Raw genomic sequence first — 22,055 nt, 5'->3', positions numbered from 1 at the left:
TTGACGGACGGGGTTGTTCATTCAAGAATCACATAAAGGGCTTCTGATAACATTAATGATAGATCCATGAAACTACTCAGTTTTTATTGTTCAGGGTCCTGTTACTGAGACAGCTTTTGCACGCTTTGAAATTATATAAAACCATCAGTTTACTTTCTTCAAAACGGTAGGATAGGACGATGACAACTTTCTGATGGAAAATCTTTAAGAACTTTCATAGAGTGCCCGTTTAATTGATTGATCTTCTTCCTTGAGAATTACTACCGAATAGATCAGCCAGTAGTTTAGTTTTATCAATAGAGTCAAAGAATATTATCCATTAAAATATTAGGAATTGAGGAACTAACATCCAAGATTTCTAGTTCAAAACCAATGTCAGTTTGACCACTGGTTCTGGAGATATATATTGAAATCGATTAAATCGTTTTAATAGCTTGAGTTCATTTAAATATATTTGCAAAAGTTACAAATACTCAATTCCCAATTACCTCCTTAGGTAATTGGGAATATCTTCCGAAAATCTCAACCAAAAGTTTTGTGTTATCAAATGGGACAGTGAAAGTCGCACTTTAGGAACTATATAGTATTATCATCTATTCTTCTAACGAATGGAGAGAAACTGTCTGAGAGATCTTAGAATAAACGCCCTAGTCATGAAGTGTGTATGTTATAGTACGAGATATAAAGTTTCTAGTCGAAGAGAAGAAAGACCTGTTTGGACTAATCGCAGATTTCCGCAGAGGAAGTAAATGACGAAATTTGTAAGAATCAAAGTAAAAATGTTCATTCCATACTTGATAGGTTCTAAATTGAGACTAAAGTCGAAAGTATTATAGCAAATAAGGGAAATTTAGAATCATAATCGAATGAGTAAAGGAAATGGAATGTAATGGAAAAAATCGAAATTTGGTAATTGGAGTTATATTTCTATGATTTGAAAAGAAATTTTATGGTTTGGTAATAAGAAAAATATATAAAAAATAAAATTATCTTTCAATGTTCAGAAACTTAGTTTCCTGGACGTAATTCCTAACAATTTTCCAATCAGTGTAAGCAATGCTCTATCCGGAATAGTATCACTCCCAAGATATTTGGTTCTAACTTCGATGAATGCCAGACAGTGGCAAATAAAGTGCTCCAGAGTTTCACTATCCCCTTCACATGCTCTACATTCGTCTCAGTCCGCACGTCCAATTTTGTCTAGCTGTGCCCTCAGTCTTGCTCATTTTGAGGTGATTTCTACTCTTGCTCTCATTAGCGTTACCCTATAGGATCTTTGTGGTTCTAACCACCATTTCGTTATTCCAAGAGGACTTATGTAATTCTTCTATTTTCGTTGCGTGGAATGGTTTTGCGTTCGTCAGGTTAACTACCTCGAGCTCCCTTCCCTTTAAAGCTAATAACATTAGCCCCTTCGTTGCCGACTACTGCTGAGTGGTCTGGTACCCATATGATGTAATCCTTATCTCTGGGAGACTATTCAGTTGAAGCTTTCTTACAATCCAATACGGTTTTAGATTTAATTTTATTGCTATATATTGTCCTAATTGGCTTTTGGCTGTCGGTAAATATGTTAAGCCCCGTGGCCGCCATATTTATTCGAATCCAATTTACACATTCCGTTATTGCTCGTACGGTGTTAAACGGTGGTATATTTCTGTTTCTGGGTTATCAATATAGAACCACAGGCCCAATTTGTTCCCCAATTTAGAGCCATCTGTGTAGCTACGGATTCCTATACGTATTTGATATAATGTTCCGTTTGACTATATGGGATCACTGTTTCTAAGTCTCCGACATATTCTGTATCTGGTATGCGATCGGACACGTCCGATGATTGTGTAAGGATTATGAATTTAATTTTACATTTCTGATACAAAGAAATCACATTAATGAAATTTTGTAGCCGATATGGGGAAATTCGAAACTAGTTGTTGATTTGTTTTGTATCAGATTCAATTGTCCATTTGTAGTCGATGTGATGTAGGGTTATTGGGTCCAAAGAGTCAATTAACTTTCTCCTAGAACATGAACATGTTAAAATAACTAGTCACCTAGCTGATTGTTTAACTTATAGTGACCCTAAATGGTAGTTTAAACATTTAGTTCGGGACTGTCCCCCAGAACTGTTGGCAGTGATGTTTTGAGTACGACTGCAGACTAACGAACAGAAGAAGCAAGATCGTCTTATGTATCGTAAACATTTGTTTGTGTTTAAAACGAAACAACTTTTTAACTCATATTCGTAAGTGCTTATTTTAGTACTTATTTGTAAGCGAGTGTCGTAAAAACAATTGAATGCTGGAATCTTTACTTTATACTTATCAGGGAGAGAATACTCAAACCTTTTTTTAACAAAGTTCGAAGAGAGAAAATAAGACGAAAAGGTGCCAATAGATCAGGTGGGAAATGGAAGAAAGAGGAAAGAGATATGCGCCGATACAAATGCAAATTTTTATAACAATTTGAAGAATATGAAATCTAGTTCCAACCTTTTTTGGTAAAGAAACAAGTCAGTTAGCCAAGACTTATATAAAGTATATTTTATTTTAGTTTTTTGGTAAAAAACTATAAAAAATTTTAGCAATAAAAAAAACAAATTTGGTCGCACTAATTTTAACACTTAGTAATGCCAAATATAAATTTCTCCATTTCAAACAAATGGTGTAACCTAACAATTTCAATAAATTAAAAACATAAAACCATAAATATTAAAAAAAATTCCAAATTTTAAATTTAAAATAATTATAATTAATGAAGAAAAACAATCACCTACTTAAACATATAAAAGTACATTTTGATATAAATGGAGATAGGAATAACTTAAAACAATTTAAGTATATTAAATTAAGACAGAAAATCTGAAAAACTATATATATATTGAAAGAAATCAAATAGTTTACCGGAAGAAGCAATTCAAAACGCACTTGACTTATTTGAAGTGTGTATTTACAAAAAAAAGTCATAACTTCTCCACCCAATTTAATAAGCTATAGCCAGAGTGAATAACAGCAGCAATAGCAATACAAAAAATTATGGATATTTATACTCCAAACAAAGAAATAATACAAAGCATACAAAACCACAAAATGAACATAGAAGCGGCTAATGAAAAAAATTCCATTTCGAAGTTTGTTGTGAGGGACGGACGGACGGACAGACAGAGGGAGGTAGGGGAAATATATAAAAAATCTGACACATGTTTAGGGAAGAGTATAATAAATGAAAGACTCCAAACAACAACAGATTGTTGCTGAAATGTAAATGTAAAATACCAGCTCTGGTTTAAGTTCTGTGCTGGTGAAGAGCGGGGGAGTAATTTTAGTCATTCATTTTTATTAATATATGAATATGCAATAATTTCCTATATGTACCTCTTATGGGATGCACACACCACAACAATCTTCTTTTCTTTTATTATCAATTTTACATTTCTTCATAATTTTCCTTAAACACTTTATAAAAATGTTAACGTCTGTCCATCCATCCGTCTGTCTGTCTGTCCATCCATCCCTCGTAAATATGCCAGAAACATAAATTGTATTTAAGTTAAATTAATAATAAACAAACTTACGAGTCATTCATAAAAAATTCTTTTAAAAAGAACTTATGACTAAATACCCCGAAAAAATTCGCCAACTATTATAACAAACCGTTTAATTTCTTGAACCTCAACAAATCATAAATTTCAAAAAACGAAAAATAAAATATTAATCAATTCAATTAAAATCAATTTAAATTTCAAAGTTAAGGTGATCGAATATTTGTACCAAACCCATAAAAATAATAATAAATTAATAAAAAAAAATAAATTTAAGTAAATATAGTAAAGTAAATAAATAAACCATTTAACGCAAAAATAACATAAATTCATTAGTTGTTTGCCATCATCAAAACAATTAAATCACAGCATATTGTCTTCTTTTTCATAAAGTTAAAAGTTGGAGACTTTTTAATTGATTTTAAATACAAACAGACGTCTGAGTGTTAAAAAAAAATATATATAATTCAAATCATTGAGTTTTGAAATGACTCATTTTTGTAATCTTTTGCAGGTTTTCTATAACTAAGAGAGAATTCCTTTGGCAATGACGCATTTTTGTATAAAAAATTCTTAATATTTTTGAAAAACTCTTGCTTTGAAAGGAATAAGGGTCATTTATGCAGTTTGTATTCAAAGCCCATGCAACTCATTGATAATACATTCTTTGAAGATTAAAATATTATGATCACCATTGATATGATCGTTGAAAATAGAAAAACAAATGCTTTCCAAATAATCAATCAATAATAAAGCTGATATGCCAGGATTTTAACTGAAGCTGGAGTGCTCGATGAAGATCGATAAATGACGAACACCTAATACAAATTATTCAAAAAGATCATTACGATCACATGCCACGATCTTGATAAATCTCTGATTTCGATGGCTCGATTTTAAGAGAATTTTATGTTACCTAGATCATTTGTGGCGATCATATAGAAATCGTGTAAAACTTAGTACTAATTGATCTTGAATTTTATCTCAATCTCATGAAAAATTTCGAAATGATCATTCAATATTATCTGACTGAAATTCAAGAAAAGATTTTATGTTTATGTGGAATCCCACTGAAAGGTGAAGAACGATCCTTCAATATTTGTTGATAAACAACACAGAGTTAAGTAGCTGACACGATCTTAAAATTCAAAATTTTACTGGTTCAATTTGAAGACATTTAGATCTTCTTTGGCGATCATACAGAAATTGTGTAAAATTTATACCTCAATCTCATGATAAATTTCGAAACGATCATTCGACATGATCTGGCTGAAATTCAAAACTACATTTCTATAATTCTTCCTTAATATAGATCAAATGTTTATTCGGAATTAAAGTGGAAGATTCTTGAATATCAGCTGAAGTAGGTCAATGTTGTCCTTGTTCATTGTTTTGGACAGAATCCCTTGACACGATCTTAAAATTCAATATTTTACTAAAAATACGAAATTTTTTACACCTTTTACTCATCACGCTTTGATGAATGTGTTCCATTTGTTTAAAGATAAAAGAAATGTTGATCTTGATGACTAAGATCACCCAGGCCTGCAAAGAAATTTTAAAGACCAGACAGACATTACTTCATGATTACGCAAAATCATTGGATGCTCAAGCAGCAATTTCAAAATCTTTGCGGGCAGGAAAATGGAGTACCATACGAGTTGAAGCCAAGAGATCTTAAAAGACGATCGATCTTGCATGTCCCAAAATGCATTACTTACGATTGATACATTGCGAAAAGAGAGCGCAAAAGATCATACGTGAAGACCGATCAATCAGTCGAATAGACGCCAATGCCATATAGAGTTAAGATAATGATCTGAATTTGGTGAAACCAAAATCTGCAGAAATCTGGCCAGGCAAATGCAACTGATTCGTTTGAAGCTACCATTAGCCGAAAAACGATAAGAGTATAAAAAATAATATTCCACTATGACAATTCTCGATCACCTGGCCAAACCAGTTAAAAAGTACTTTGAATGAAATGGTTGTGAAGTTTTGCCTGACGTACCTAATAGTCTGACAACAATTTGTTTCGATCGATTCAGAACGATCACTCTGTCATACACCTCAGTTCAGATTAGGATATACGAAATTGGCTTGATTCGTTCTTGACTTTAAAACATGAGCAATTTCGGAATGGGCTTTGTGTAGGGCATAGGGTCAAATGAGGCCTTATAATTATAAAATTCATGAGGGTCATCAATGCTGCAACTTGGTTTTGCAGCTTTTTGTCGAGATACGAGTATAATAAACATAATTATGAACTTAAAAGTCCTATTCGGCGAGTTCAGTTGTAAATTAATGGACCGATGTTAACCATTTTCAATAGGCTTTTTCTCTGATACAATACTTAGAAGAGCGTGTGCCAAATTTCATTGAATTATCTTCAAAATTGTGACCTGTAGTTTGATTACAAGATTTACAAGCCCTATTCGGGGGTTCAGTTGTATGGGGGATAGGTGAAATAATGGACCGATTTTAACCATTTTCAATAGGCTTCGTTCCTAGGACAATAGAAGATCATGTACAAAATTTGATTGAATTATCTTCAAAATTGCGGCTTGTAGACGGACGGACATAGCTAAATCGACTCAGAAAATGATTCTAAGCCGATTGGTATACTTTAAGGTGGGTATAGAACCCAATATACCCTCCCCACTAAAGTGATGTAGGGTACAAAAAAAAAACACAAAACTATAGAATATCGTTTAAATTCATTCCAGAAACCTTTTGTGATCCTGTTCAAAGTAGTGAACGATCAAGACTTATGATTCATTTACATGACATCAGTTTACTGAAGCAAAGGACAATGCATTTGATAAATTCTTAAATTAAGATTTTATAAGATTTATTGCCGGAAAGAATCAATGTTTTTGTTGAAATAAATGATAGAATTAAATTCAACTCAAGCGCGATCCTGTCTAAATTCGGTGTATTATATGATGATCAGTTAGGTATATAGATGTTTTCTTTGGAGAACAAAAAATTCATTCCAAAAACAGTAATAAAAACATTATATATTAAAAGTATTTTGAACTACAAAACGATCGAGTTATAAGACGATCTTGCAATTAGTGATCGGCACAGTGCACAGATAAACACAATTAATGGAATGTTTTACACATTTTTGAGTTTCTCAGTCAATTTAGCATACAAATTATGAATAAGGTTTTATGCAAATCAGCTATTAATGTCATTTTGAAGAATTTGTCTTTAATGTTATAAAAAAATCTCATATTTTCTTAATTAAAATTTCAAAAAATTCCACCAAACTTAAAACTGTACATTTGCCATTTGATTACTTTATTACATTACCCTAGATATATGTACTTATTAACCCCAATAAGAATCCAATACCACCGCAGAATGAAAATAATATCAAAAAAAACACCCTCAAAGCAAATACATTAAAAGCAGACAAAAATTGTTAGTAATTTTTAAAAATTCCTCCAAAAATATTCATAAAAATTATTACAAAATGATCATCGACATATATGGAAAATCAAAAACAAGTAGGAAAGTATAGTCGGGTATGGCCGACCATATAATACCCTACACCATGAGTATATTTTAAAAATTTGTATTTCTCATAAAGAAACTTTTATGTTGAATTTTACCTTAATTCCAAAGTATTTAAGCAATTTATTGATAAAAATGAGGCTTTATATAGGAGTATAGGTCAAGCATGGGCCGATCCTCATTAAATTTGGGAAAAGGATCTATTTTTAAATAACAGTTAGTTATGTTGAGTTTCAGTGCGATACAAATGGTTACAAGTCAATTTTAGACGTTTAGGACATTTTTTGAAGGGGGGTTTGTATGGGGGCTAGGGTCAAATAAGGGCCGATCATTACGAAAATCTGCAGTGTCATTTATACGTATATAAAACTTATTTGTGCCAATTTTTAGAGAAATAATAGTATATTTGACTAATTATGGCATAAAAAGCCCAAATCGGGAGGTACGGTTGTATGGGGCTAGGTGAAATAATTGACCGATTTCAACCATTTTCAATATGCTTCATCCTTGTGCCAAAAAACATGCTTGGTCCAAATTTCATCAAATTATCTTGAAAATTGCGGCCTGTACCTTGCGCACAAGGTTTACATGGACAGCCAGCCAGCCGGACAGACGGACGGACGGACATGTCTTAATCGACTCAAAAAGTGATTCTGAATCGATCGGAATACTTTAAGGTGGGTGTAGGACCAATATTTTTGTGTGTTACAAACATCAGCACAAACGTATAATACCCTCCCCACTATAGTGGTGTAGGGTATAATAAGACGCACAACAAAAATTGACCCCTAAAATCAGAAAAAATTATGCATTTTTTAAACAATTTTGTTATCAACAACTGCGGTATATGTTAAAGCAGTGATCGGCAGAAAGAGAAAACATAAAGTAAACATAATTTTTAATATAAAATTATGTAAAAAATCATACATTTAAAATTGAATTGATTTACAGATTTGATATGTGTTTTTGTTCGTATGAAAAAAAGCTTTCGTCCCCTGCTAGCTGTATTTACCGATCACTATTTTAACGTCATCCTCCTCTGCAATTGAGACAAATGCCTGGCAGTTTTTCTCAAAAAACAAAAAAATGATTATTGCAATCGCACAAAAGAACCCACCTCATGACCAACAATAAATCATAATGGTAGTTTATGAAACGATGAATCAATCAATCGATGGTTGTATGATTGGATCATATATGTTTGTACATGAAATAACTAGTATTTGTAAGAAAAGGTATGATAAAATACCATAAATATTAAATCACTAGTACTTTATACTCCATATGATTAAAGTTGCTTTTTTTTTTCTTGTGATAAAATAGCTTAAGGTTACAATAATTGCAATTAAATGTTAAAGATTTTTGTTCAAAAAAACAAGAAAAAAAATCGTGTATTTCAAAATGTTGCAAATATTGTTGTTTTTGTTCTCAAATTATGGTGTGAAATATCAGTTTATATATTATTTTTTAGTAATTTTCTTAAGATTTATGCCTTAAGGCTTAAACAATTTTGTAATATTAATTGTGATCACTTTTTGAAATGTCAAAAGATGTTTAAAAAAACTGCAAAAGATGTCTTACTAATCTTTGGAGAACTTTAATGGCTTTACATAAAATTTCTAGGTTAGAATTCTATTAAGTTCTTCCACTCTTGTTGTGTTTTACATAGACTGAAGACATTTTACATAGGACCATTTATAAAAGTTATGAATGTTAAAGTAATTTTCTGAAGAACGTCTTATAGAGGGCCTCAAGTCTTCCTCATACTTTACAGAATAATTTCGGAATGCATGATAGTAGTTTAGATTAGGTTATGTGAGCAAATTGTCCTTGTGTATACCTCACTGGGGTCGCACTAGGGTCCATTATTTTAATGACTTTATGATAAGAATAAAACGAATGATTGAGCATACACTTTGATTGAATAACTCTGGGTTCTGCCTAAAACAGTTTTTTGCACGAATAAAGGAGTTTATTCTCCGCTTGATTCACATCTCCTCTACGTTCTGAGAGCTACTTATCATGATCAAGTCTTCTAATATTGTATTTATTAAATCATGCATCGATTTCGCTTGACGATCTTCAGATTTAAAATTTTATAGGAGCTTTATAAAGAGCGATAATAAATCTTGTAATTCATGTCCAATCATGTATTAATTTCGAGAACTTTGATCGACTTTAAACAAACAAAAAAACACTATTTCTTAAAAGATATCCACTTCTGGCAATAAACTCAAAAAGATCAATGGTCAGTAACTTCTGGAATTATGGTATTTAGCTGATCGTAGTGGATTGTATATCATTTGACCATAGTGCAGTATGTTCCGAAACGATCATTTGCACTTATCGGTCACTTCCATTGCTAGTGGAGTGGAGCTAGTGTAGAGTTACAAGGAAATATTATTACCAGTTATATGCCGATGATAGCATTCAATCTAAATTTGGAATATTTCGCCACCTACCCTGCTTGCAATGACCCATTTTCGCTAGACCACTAATCAGGAAAATAAAATAGTTCAAGATCTTTTCTTATCTTCCTGTCAAATTAAAAGACGAAGAACGAATCAAGCCACTTTCGAATATCCTGTTCTAAAGTGAAATGAAGTGTATCCCAGTGCATATAGTAGTCGGATGCGGCAATGTCTGGACTAAATGGTGGGTAAAACTTTTTATAGTTTTTAATAGTTATTGCAAAATATGGCCGATCATTGACATGATGGAATATAACGCTTTCCTATCTGGACGTTTCTCGTCCAATGCTCGCTTAAAACGAACCAGTAACATAATCTGACCAGATTTCTAAAGCTTATAATAGAGAGGGCCCTTTTGGTCCCAACAAATACGGAGTTTTCTTTAGCGCCATTGACAGCTTGTTGGCTTTTGTGTGGATTCGGCTGGTTTGTCGGGTTTGACATATAATCTCTTTTAAGCTTGCCGGTTATCGTAATGGATCTTGTTTTTCATTGCAAGTCATGAATCGTCTTTCAAGGTCTTTCGTCTTAAATTGGTCCCTAATTTCCTTGCTTTTGGATATATGCTGGTGCTCGCAAATGTTTTGAAACTATTACTGCTACTTGAGAAGCTGTCTATGAACAAACTTTTGGCTGATCTGGACGATCTTTGTCATTCACTACATCTGAAACGCACAAACCATGTCGTGCTCGTGGAAACGATGGAACGTTTCGTTAAGCAATCGGTTTAATGTTCTAGTAATTGTGAATAAATAACATATTTCTGATTTTCACTGAAAACCCTATTTTCACCAAAAACTTAAATTTTCACGAGAAAACCTGTTATTCACCAAAAGTTATTTTTTCACTAAAAATCAGATTTTTCCTAAAAATTTCGATATTTCACTTAAAACTAGATTTTTCACTAAAAAAATAAAATTTTCCAACAAAAACTCGAATTTACAACAAAATTTCGATTTCACTAAAAATTAAAATTTTCACAAAAACTTAAAATTTTCACCAAAAATTAAAGTTTTCGCAAAAATTAAAATTTTCACTATAAATTCAATTTTTCATTAAAATTAAATTTTTCACTAAAATTTAAATTTTCACTAAACATTTAAATTTTCACTAAAAATTAAAATGTTCACTAAAAATTCAATTTTCCACTAAAAATTCAATTTTTCACTAAAAATTCAATTTTTAACTAAAAATTAAAATTTTCACTAAAAATTGAAATTTTCACTAAAAATTTAAACTTTCACTAAAAATTTACATTTTCACTAAAAATTTAAATTTTCACTATAAATTAAATTTTCACTTAAAATTCATTATTTCACTAAAAATTTAAATTTTCACTAAAAATTTAAATTTTCACTACAAATTAAACTAAACTATAAAATTTTTCATTAAAAATTCATTTTTTTACTAAAAAATTAAAATTTTCACCAAAATTCACTAAAAATGTATTTTTCACTAAAATATTGATTTTTTCTAAAAATTAGAACTTTCAATATAAGTAAAATGTTCGCTAAAAATTAAGTGAAAATAATTCACCAAAAAGTTGATATTTCAACAAAAATCTGATTTTTTTACCAAAGATTCGATAATTGGTGAAAATCTAATAAAATCTAATAATTCTAATAATTTTTCACTAAAAATCAAATTATTCATCAAATATCCGATAATTTAATTTATTTAAAATTTAAAATACGAAGATATGGAGTTAGAGTAATGTTATAGAGTGAAAATTCCGGGAATATTCGCGAGAAAAATTAGATGTTTATGTAAAATTTTTACTAAAAAATCAAAAAAATATATAATTCAACTTGAACCAATGTGTTCTTGCAATTTTACTTCTTTAACAAAACTATAAAAAAGAAATATTTAACGTTTTTCATAATTTTTTTTTAACAAAAACTAATTTGACATTGAAATAATGAACAAAATGAGCAACTTTTTTTATGGTGAACAATATTTTACAACTTTTGTTGTTGTTTTTTTTTTTTCGTGGGTAATAAACAAAAACGGAGACGTAAAATGTGCAACGACTTTGTGTCATTTTTATAGTATAATCATTTTAATAAATATGTATGTTTGTTTGTATATAAACCAGCATCTTTTAAGTTTGTGTCTTTTTTTTCGCTGTTCGAAAAATATCCAATTTCATGATGTTAAAAATAAATTACATAGAAGAAAAAAGTAGTTTATTCTAAAAAAAATATTATTATTATAATGAAAAAAAGCTTAACAGCTTCATTGTCTTTAATTTACACGTGACTCATGAAAAATGGGTGGTTTTGTAATGGTGTTTGAAAAATTTTATTAAGTTTGCTCAGATTACATTTAAATAAAAATTTTAATAATTTACTTTATATGTAAATAGTTCATACTATTCAAAAGTAGAGAAAACTTTAAAAAGCTTTATTATCAGCTGCAAACTTTATTTGTCTTTACAAAACGTTGTAAGAGCAAACAACTTAAATACTACTTAAAGCTTTGAACTTAGAAAAGCTTAGGAAACAATACATTTGTAAGAGTTATCAATTGCGTTATTGCTGAGAGCTTTTTCAAATTAAATTGAAGCTTTTAAAGAAAAGCTCAGGAATAACTTGTCAAATATGAAAATGAACTCAATTTATCAACTATTTATTTGACTTCACAAGACTTTGGTACTAGCAAATAAATGTTTTTGTACTAAAAGCTTTTAGACACTAAAGCTTTTTTTGCCAACAAAAGCTAAAGTTTAAACTTCTTAAAAGAGGATTTTTGCTAGATTTTTATAATAACAAACTAGTGATCCCCTACTGGCCTATTTCCTCTAACTCAAGTGTGAAGCTTATTTAGTCAAATATTTGAACAATGAGAACGATAAACTAAATTTTCTAAGAAATTTTCTCCTTTTTTGCGCTTAACAAATAATAATCTTTAAATCCAACTAAATCTTATTTGTAAGAATTTACAACGTACCAGCAGCACTTAAAGATTTTTTAGGGCGTTAATAATCTGCAAAGAATTTAAAAATTTAGTTTCTTTTTCTTGTTTTTGTTTTAAGCTCTAAACTACACACATGAACTTGTAACATGTATTTTTCTCTTGTCATATTTCTATCTTTTATATTTTAATACGTTTCGTTTTTTTTGTGTTTTCTGAAAATTAATACTTTGCACTCGTTGCCTGTTATTTGTGTATGCCACACAGCTTAATTCTATTTACCTAAATTTATAACACACACACACAATCAAGCCAACAAACCAAAACAATCAAAGCACCCCATCAGTCAGTCTGACAGTCTGTCATCTAACCAAGCAAACAACCACTAGGCAGTCAGCCAACTTAGACAAACATTAGCAATTTGCAACTTTATTATCAACAACAAAATGTTGGCGCTAGAGTAGAAAACAGAGATTGGAAGTAATGAAGTTAGAGTAAAGTTATAGAGTGAAAATTCTGGGAATATTCGTGAGAAAAAGCTTAATACGAAATAGTTTCGCAATTAAATGTCTAGGAATATTCTTGAAATAAAGTTATATTCGATTTTTCGCTAGACACTACAGTTTTATTAGATATACAAATTCTAGGAATATTCGCGAGAAAAAGCTGAAATGGAAATAATTTAAAAAACTCTAGGAATATTCTTGGCAGAAAGTTATATAATAATATAATCTGTTCTTTTTTCAGCAGGCTTTAGAGTTAAAATAGATTTAAGCGTAAAAATTCTGAGAATACACACTACAGTTTGTTTAGATATACAAATAAAAATTCTGGGAATATTCGCGAGAAAAAGCTAAAATGGAAATAATTAAAAAAACTCTAAGAATATTCTCGGCAGAATGTTATATGACAATAAAATCTGTTCTATTTTCAGCAGGCTTTAGAGTTAAAATAGATTTAAGCGTAAAAATTCTGAGAATACACACTACAGTTTGTTTAGATATACAAATAAAAATGCTGGGAATATTCGCGAGAAAAAGCTAAAATTGAAATAATTAAAAAAACTCTAGGAATATTCTCGGCAGAATGTTATATGAAAATAGAATCTGTTCAATTTTCAGCAGGCTTTAGAGTTTAATTAGATTTAAGCATAAAAATTCTGCGAATATTCGCGAGAAAAAAACAAGTTTAAGAATATATTATAGAAATAATTAGAATAAACACTAGAAATGTTCTCTGGAAAAAGTTTAAACAGTTTGAATAGTTTTTCTATAAATTAAATAAATGTGAAACAAATAAAACTCACGGAATATTCGCGAGAATCGGTTAGTTTTGGAATATATTCCATAAGTTCTGCTTGCAGTTTCTTCTGCATTTGATTCATTTACATCTCTGGCCGCAGCCTCATTTAAGAGCAGCACACTTGTAAATTAACACTTTAGAGCTGGTTTGGTTAAACAAAAAAACTTAAACCGCTGCAACAAACTAAAAGCGACGACAACAAAAATTTGTATTTAATCTTTGTTGTTCGCTCGTCTGTTTAGTTTTGAATTAATTGCCAACATTATACTACATGTGGTGGATGTTACAGTAATAATTATAAAAATAGCAAACCATTAGCGCTCCCATAATCGGAGCTAAAGATCAAACTTGGGACCTATATGTGTTCGAATATAAAAAAGATTTTTTTACTTTTCAAAAATTTATAACAAAGTTATAAAAGATTTTTAAGTCAGAATTAAAATTTTGGAGTCTAGGACCTTTAAGAGACCACTGTTGAGACATATTTTTTATAGAATTTGAAAACTTAACAACAACCATTATGAATATATATATATGTAGATTATATCTGAGTATCGATACGAGTGCCAAATTTGTTCCAATTCTTTTCAAAATTTAAACCTGCAGGAACGGACATTATTAATACGAATACGCAAATGGTTTTATTTCAATGTTAAGGCTAGAAAAAATTATGAACCGATTTCAATGCGATGTTCTTGGTTCGAAAACGATGCTTGTTTCAAATTATTTGTTAAATTATTTTCAAAACTGAGACCTGTTACTTGACTACAGATGGACGGACTTTGAGAATTCTAATCACATAGACATTTGACTTGAATTATATGCCGGATGAAATCATTAAAGGGTTTTGAATTTAACCATATTCTAGGAATTATTCTTCTAAAGTGGTACCTTGAGCCAAAGGTTATTCGATTATTATAAAATTGCGACCATATTATCGATGGACAGACATTGTTATATTGAATCGGAAAGTGATTTCTTATCGAATTAAAGTATTTTCAAATAACGGGCCGATTTAAGTTTGAATCATTTCAAATGGGATCATATCTTGGATCTTAAACGGTACGAATACCGAATTTTAACGCATTATTTTAAAAATTGCTGCTTGGAGTTTAATAACAAACGGACGGACATTGTTAAAACCAATCAGAAATTTGAAATAATAGACCGATTTTGGTTTGAATCATCAAATATGATCAATTATTGAGTGTAAAATGGTACGAATTCTGAATTTTAAAGCACTATTTAAAAAATGGAAGTTTAATTACAGACGGACGGACAACGTTAAATTGAATCCAGAAGTGATTTCTAATCGAATTAAATGCTATTTGACATCATGAACCGATTTTATTTTCGAATAATTTCAGTTATGATCCATCTTAAGGTCTGAAAATCTTACCAGTGACGAATTTTTAAGAATTTTTTAAAAATTGTGACTTGATGTTTAATTGCAGACGGACGGATGCTGTTAAATCAAACCAGAAAGAGATTTTCAATCGAATTAAAAGCTAGTTGATAACAGGAACCGATTTCAGTTTTAATAATTTCAAATACGAGTAAAATGGAGTTAAAAAGTATTTTTAAGTCCACCTTAAGACTAGTTAAACTCGCAACTGATTTTGCTTATAGCCATATTCTTATTCTTGGGTCAAAAATGGTTCGAGGATCAAATGATTACAAATTATTTACAAAATTGCGACTTGTAGTTTGATAAGAGACAGACGGACATTGTTAAATCTAAACAGAAGTTGCTTTTGAGTCCAACATAATACTAGGTTTGACCTTTAACCGATTTAGAGTTTAGCTTTTTTCGTTTGAACTTGTCCTTGGTTTCAAAACGTTACAAGAACCTATTGTTATGGAATTCTTTTGAAAATTGAGAACTGTAGTTTTACTAGAGGCAGAAGGACTTTGTTAGATCAGATCAGAAAGGGGTTTTAAGTCCAAAAGAGAACTAGATGAAAGCATGACCGATTTCGCTTTAAGCTATTTTCAGCATAGTTTCTCATTGGATTAAAAAAATTATTCTTTTCGAAATTGCGTCTTGTATTCTGATATGATATAGACGGATATTGTTATATATTTTTCATTAAAGACAGTCGGACTGTGTTAAAACGGATGAGAAAGTGATTTTAAGTCCAATAGAGAACTAGGCGAAAGCATAACCGATTTCGCTTTAAACTATTTTCATTATAGTTGGTCATAAGACCTAGAATGCATTGTTTTTAAAATTATGACTTGTAATCAGATAAGATATACATTGATTGACATTTTTATATATTTGATTGGAGACAGTTGGACTTTTTTAAATCGAATCAGAAAGTGATTTTGAGTCCAATAGAGAACTAGCTGAAACCATAACCGATTTCGCTTTAAAATATTTGAAGTATAGTTAGTTGGTCATTGGATCTAAAAAGTATAGTTGGTGATTGGATCTAAATTTCGACTTGTAATCAGCTAAGATATAGACGGACATTGTTATACAGAATCAGAAAAAGATTTTGAGTTCAACTTAGGTTTGTGTTAAAATATAATGGACATTGTTGTAAACTATTTTCAATCTGGCTCTTCGTTGGATCTAAAATGGTAACAGCGGGGAATTTTGACGAATTGTTATTAAAATTTTGACCTGCAGTTTAATTAGAGACAGACCTTGTGAAATCGAATCAGTAAGTCCTACGAATCCGAAATTAAGGCTAGGTGAAATCGTAAACCATTTTAAACTTTATCTTAAGGGTTTTTTGATACGAGAACCAAATTCCATAGATTTATTTTCAAAATTGAGATTTCCGATTTGAGTACAGAAGTTTAGACTTCTGTACCGATCGGAAAGTAATACAGAAGAGTTCAAAAATTTTACGTTTATAAAATTTTAACAGAAAGACGGACGTTGTTAATTCGAATCAAAAAGTGACATGGAGTAAAAATTTGCAATGGTTTTTAAAAAAAACCTTAGGGTTTATTGGCGCGATGCTAGTTTTAAACTCTTAGCTTGAATATTTTTGAAAAAAAAAAATCGTTCAGAGAACATTTTAATTAAATTATTAAATAACTAAATTGCTTTACTAAATATTTAATTATGTTTTATAATTGTAAGTAAAACTAAGGTGTTGCATATTTATTAATATTTGAAAAGTATAAATTTTAATAGAAAAGTTAAATATTGCTGCTAAAAATAAACAATATTTTTTTTCAAAATTTTAATAGTTTCTTTAAAATGTTTTCTATATTTTAATTTAATTTGTTTACAAACTAAATACTAGTTAATACTGTAAACATGTTAAATTGTTTACAAAATAATTAAAAGAATTTATAACTTAATTATGTAGCGATTTTTAAGAAAAACAAAACAGAAAATAATTAATAAAATTTCAAGGTTTTTTTCAACATTAAACTGTAACCTAAAGTTTAATATCCACACATTAAATAACAATTAAAGGCGCATTAAACATTCCAAACATACTTGTATCTAGCTACATGTTTATAAGCATTTGTTTGAAAACATACTTATGTACTGCAGCAGATTTAAACAGGTATGCAACTGTATTAATAATTTAAAATTATAATTTGCATTTAAATGCATATAAATATTAATTTAAACAATTTATGTTAATTAAAGTAAGAAAATAAATAAATATTGTGTAGTAGTAGTAGGTATTTATTTAAATAATAATATTTAAACAATGACGTAGATTTGTTAAGATTTTATTACCAGTTTAACATTGGTGCTGGCTGGGTACAGCTGTAATATAACAAAATTCATTCATTTATTTACAACTTTTTTCTTAAATTCAATTCAATTCAATTTATAAATGTAGGTGTAAATTTATCACATGTGTGTGCAAAGAAAATCATCAACATCATCTTTATTTTTCAAACTCACCAAGTTTATTATGAAATTTATACTAGTTTTAGTTGGAAAAAAATATTATACTATAAAAAAACTAGTTCTACTTCTAAAAAAAAAAAAATATTGAAGAAAAAAATTTTTATAAACATTTTCATTCATTAAAGTTTTTTTTTTTTTTAAAGACATGCGACAATTTCAAGTTGTATTCATTTTATTTAGTTCCACCACATAAATTTAAGTTTTTTTTTTATTTTTTTCTTTCTATGGTTTATGAATTGTAATATTTTTTGTAAGTTTTTTTTTATGTCGAAAACTAAAATTGCGTAGGTTTTTTCTTTTTTTTTGTGTTTTTTTTTACTGTGTTGTTGACCACAATGAAAATTTATCAGGAATTAAGAAACGACTTCATTAGCTCATTTTATTGTCATCATACGTTATTATTTGTTTGTGACATTGTACAACCCCGCTCAGTATTAGTTTTAATATTAACTATTTAAAATTACAAATTTTTTAAAAGTTAAATTATTAAAACATATTTTTTAATTGTAATCTTATTAAAAGTAAATTTTATGAAATTAGAAAAGTTGTTTAGAAACTTGTTTAATTTGTGTTTTGCAACATTTCTTTTGTCAACAATGTTTAGAAACAAGTTAGGCTTTACATATTGTCTGGTATAAAGTCTTGTATGTAGTCTTGACTATAGGCTAGTCTCTAGTCTAACCTATAGTTTGAAACATTGTCTGAACTATAGTGAAATCTTTAGTCTAGACTATAGTCTAGTCTAGAGTATAGACTATGGTCTAAACATTGTTTTGCGTCTATCTCTTGTAGTTTCCAAGATATAATGGAGTTTGGTCGAGACTATGGTCTAATCTATAAATAAAGTCTTGACTATAGTCTAGTCCCTAGTTTAGCCTATAGTTAGATAAATAGTCTTAACTATAGTGAAATCTATAGTCTAGTCGGGTCTATAGTCTAGTCTATAGTCTAGTCTATAGTCTAGTCTATAGTCTAGTGTATAGTCTAGTCTATAGTCTAGTCTATAGTCTAGTGTATAGTCTAGTCTATAGTCTAGTCTATAGTCTAGTCTATAGTCTAGTCTATAGTCTAGTCTATAGTCTAGTCTATAGTCTAGTCTATAGTCTAGTATAGTCTAGTCTATAGTCTAGTCTATAGTCTAGTCTATAATCTAGTCTATAGTCTAGTCTATAGTCTAGTCTATAGTCTAGTCTATAGTCTAGTCTATAGTCTAGTCTATAGTCTAGTCTATAGTCTAGTCTATAGTCTAGTCTATAGTCTAGTCTATAGTCTAGTCTATAGTCTAGTCTATAGTCTAGTCTATAGTCTAGTCTATAGTCTAGTCTATAGTCTAGTCTATAGTCTAGTCTATAGTCTAGTCTATAGTCTAGTCTATAGTCTAGTCTATAGTCTAGTCTATAGTCTAGTCTATAGTCTAGTCTATAGTCTAGTCTATAGTCTAGTCTATAGTCTAGTCTATAGTCTAGTCTATAGTCTAGTCTATAGTCTAGTCTATAGTCTAGACTATAGTCTAGTCTATAGTCTAGTCTATAGTCTAGTCTATAGTCTAGTCTATAGTCTAGTCTATAGTCTAGTCTATAGTCTAGTCTATAGTCTAGTCTATAGTCTAGTCTATAGTCTAGTCTATAGTCTAGTCTATAGTCTAGTCTACAGTCTAGTCTATAGTCTAGTCTACAGTCTGGTCTTTATGATCTGATCAATAGTCTTGTATATAGTCTATGGTCTAGTCTATGGTCTAGTCTATCGTCTAGTCTATGGTCTATTCTATGGTATATTCTATGGTCTAGTCTATGGTCTAGTCTGTGGTCTAGTCTATGGTCTAGTCTATGGTCAAGTCAGGTATATTCTATGGTCTAGTCTATGGTCTAGTCTGTGGCTAGTCTGTAGTCTAGTCTACAGTCTGGTCTATTATCTGGTCAATAGTCTAGTATATAGTCTAGTCTATGGTCTAATCTATGGTATATTCTATGGTCTAGTCTATAGTCTAGTCTATAGTCTAGTCTATAGTCTAGTCTATAGTCTAGTCTATAGTCTAGTCTATAGTCTAGTCTATAGTCTAGTCTATAGTCTAGTCTATAGTCTAGTCTATAGTCTAGTCTATAGTCTAGTCTATAGTCTAGTCTATAGTCTAGTCTATAGTCTAGTCTATAGTCTAGTCTATAGTCTAGTCTATAGTCTAGTCTATAGTCTAGTCTATAGTCTAGTCTATAGTCTAGTCTATAGTCTAGTCTGTAGTCTAGTCTATGGTCTAGTCTACAGTCTAGTCTATAGTCTAGTCTATAGTCTAGTCTATAGTCTAGTCTATAGTCTAGTCTATAGTCTAGTCTATAGTCTAGTCTATAGTCTAGTTTATAGTCTGGTCTATGGTCTAATCTAAAGTCTAGTCTATAGTTTAGTCTATAGTCTAGTCTATAGTCTAGTCTATAGTCTAGTCTATAGTCTAGTCTATAGTCTAGTGTATAGTCTAGTGTATAGTCTAGTCTATAGTCTAGTCTATAGTCTAGTCTATAGTCTAGTCTATAGTCTAGTCTATAGTATAGTCTATAGTCTAGTCTATAGTCTAGTCTATAGTCTAGTCTACAGTCTAATCTATAGTCTAGTCTGTAGTCTTGACTATAGAATAGTCTATAGTCTGGACTATAATCTAGTCTATAGTCTAGTCTATTGTCTAATCTATAGTCTAGGCAATAATCTAGTCTATAGTCTAGTCTATTGTCTAGTCTATAGTCTAGTCTATTGTCTAGTCTATAGTCTAGGCAATAATCTAGTCTATAGTCTAGGCAATAATCTAGTCTATAGTCTGGTCTGTAGTCTTGACTATAGTCTGGACTTTAGGCTAGTCTAGTCTATAGTCTGGATTATAATCCATAGTCTAGTTTATAGTCTAGTCTAGATTCTACTTTATAGTCTAACTTTAAAAAATATCTGTATGTTTTTATAAATTGTTGAATAAAAATCGTTAAAAGAAGATCTTTAAAATTTCAGAAAAACCTTGTGCAATATTTTTCAATTTATTAAATTCAAAAAATGTTTATAAATTGCTGCAATATAACTCCCCTAAGACTAATAATTAAAATTATTCAAATTTATGTAATTAATATTTTAAAATGTTGTCATCTCTTTTATTCCACAGCTCCCAACAACATACACAGTCAGGGTAAGTGTTATCACTTCCAGATAATAAATTAATTAGTTGGTATTATAAACATATTTAAAAATATTATTAAAAAAAACACACACAACATCTAAAACTAATAAACCCCATTAATAATATATAAACAATAAAAGTTCATTGCTCCATAATCACTGCTAACTGGGAGTTTGCTAGAGCAGCTCTTAACTTACTACCACACAAATTTCTCGGGTGTTTTAATAGTTTTTACGTCTTTTCAAACATTTGTTTGATTTGTTTTGTGGTCAAAATCCCAGCAATGACCTTAACTTTGAATTGTCAAAACGAAAAAAAAACCTTAAAGTTCAATAAATTTTAATGCACTGAACATTTGAACACATAAATATTAAGCAGATTTTTTAGCTTTTAGTTTGTTTAGTTTATGAGTGGGGAAGTGTGTTGTTTATAGATAAAAAAAAAAAACATAAACATTTGTTTAAAACCCAAAAAACAAACATTATTTTATGGTGGCTGTTTTAACAGCAATATGAACCCGCAAAAAAAGTCATTATATTGTTAAACAAAGTAATAAAACTAAAATTAAACTATAACAAACATAAAATATGGAGTATTCTATTTAGTCATAATAAACCTACTTAAAAAATGTTTGTTGTTTGAATGATTCATTATCAAGCGAAAAAGTGTTAAGTATTTAAGTTATAATAAAAGCCTTAACACTTTAGCAGGCCAAACAATGACGGCTTTTGAGGCATGCGCGTTAGAGATATTTAATGACAAAAATATTCATGCTAGTGACAAAATACAATTTTTAGGGAAATTTTAAATGCACACATAGTGTTTTCTATAACGAATCTAATCTATAGTCTAATCTATTTTCTATTCTCTAAACTGGACTATAGTCTACTTTACAACCTGAAATATAAGCAACTCCAAAATTAGGAGTATAGTCAAGTCTACAGTATGAACTATAGACTTGACTATAGTCCAGGCTATAGACTAGACTACTATTCAGACTATAGACTATTGTCTATTGACCAGACTTTAGACTAAATTATAGTCCAGAGTATAGACTAGACTATAGACAAGATTATAGTCCAGATTATAGACTATTCCAGACTATAGACCATACTATAGTCCAGACTATATACTAAATTATAACTCCGAGTATAGACTAGACTATAGACCAGACTATAGACGAGATTATAGTCCAGATTATAGACTAGACTGTAGTCAAGACTACAGACTATACTATAGTCCAGACAATTATTATTAATTCCATTCGAT

The 22,055-nt window shown here is 29.9% G+C and overlaps 1 protein-coding gene across 2 annotated transcripts in view; it reads left to right on the top strand.

Annotated features, from left to right (window-relative positions):
* The window catches only part of LOC119604918 (formin-J), a 147,114-nt gene that overhangs the window by 46,382 nt on the left and 78,677 nt on the right, over positions 1–22,055 (top strand). Inside the window, exons 1-2 of one of the 2 annotated variants that reach the window (XM_037957828.1) lie at positions 17,265–17,282; positions 20,772–20,795. The gene's annotated coding sequence lies outside the window, so the exon portion shown is untranslated. Of the gene's footprint in view, positions 1–17,264; positions 17,283–20,771; positions 20,796–22,055 lie in introns of those variants that run through there. The other variant, XM_037957827.1, reaches the window with a different exon arrangement.

Source organism: Lucilia sericata, unplaced genomic scaffold, assembly GCF_015586225.1.
Source record: "Lucilia sericata isolate MDLA Ls3-8-SP2 unplaced genomic scaffold, ASM1558622v1 Contig000443F_arrow, whole genome shotgun sequence".
Taxonomy (NCBI): Eukaryota; Metazoa; Arthropoda; class Insecta; order Diptera; family Calliphoridae; genus Lucilia; species Lucilia sericata.
The sequence above is the reverse complement of the archived record's forward strand: the minus strand, read 5'-3'. Positions and strand labels throughout refer to the sequence as shown.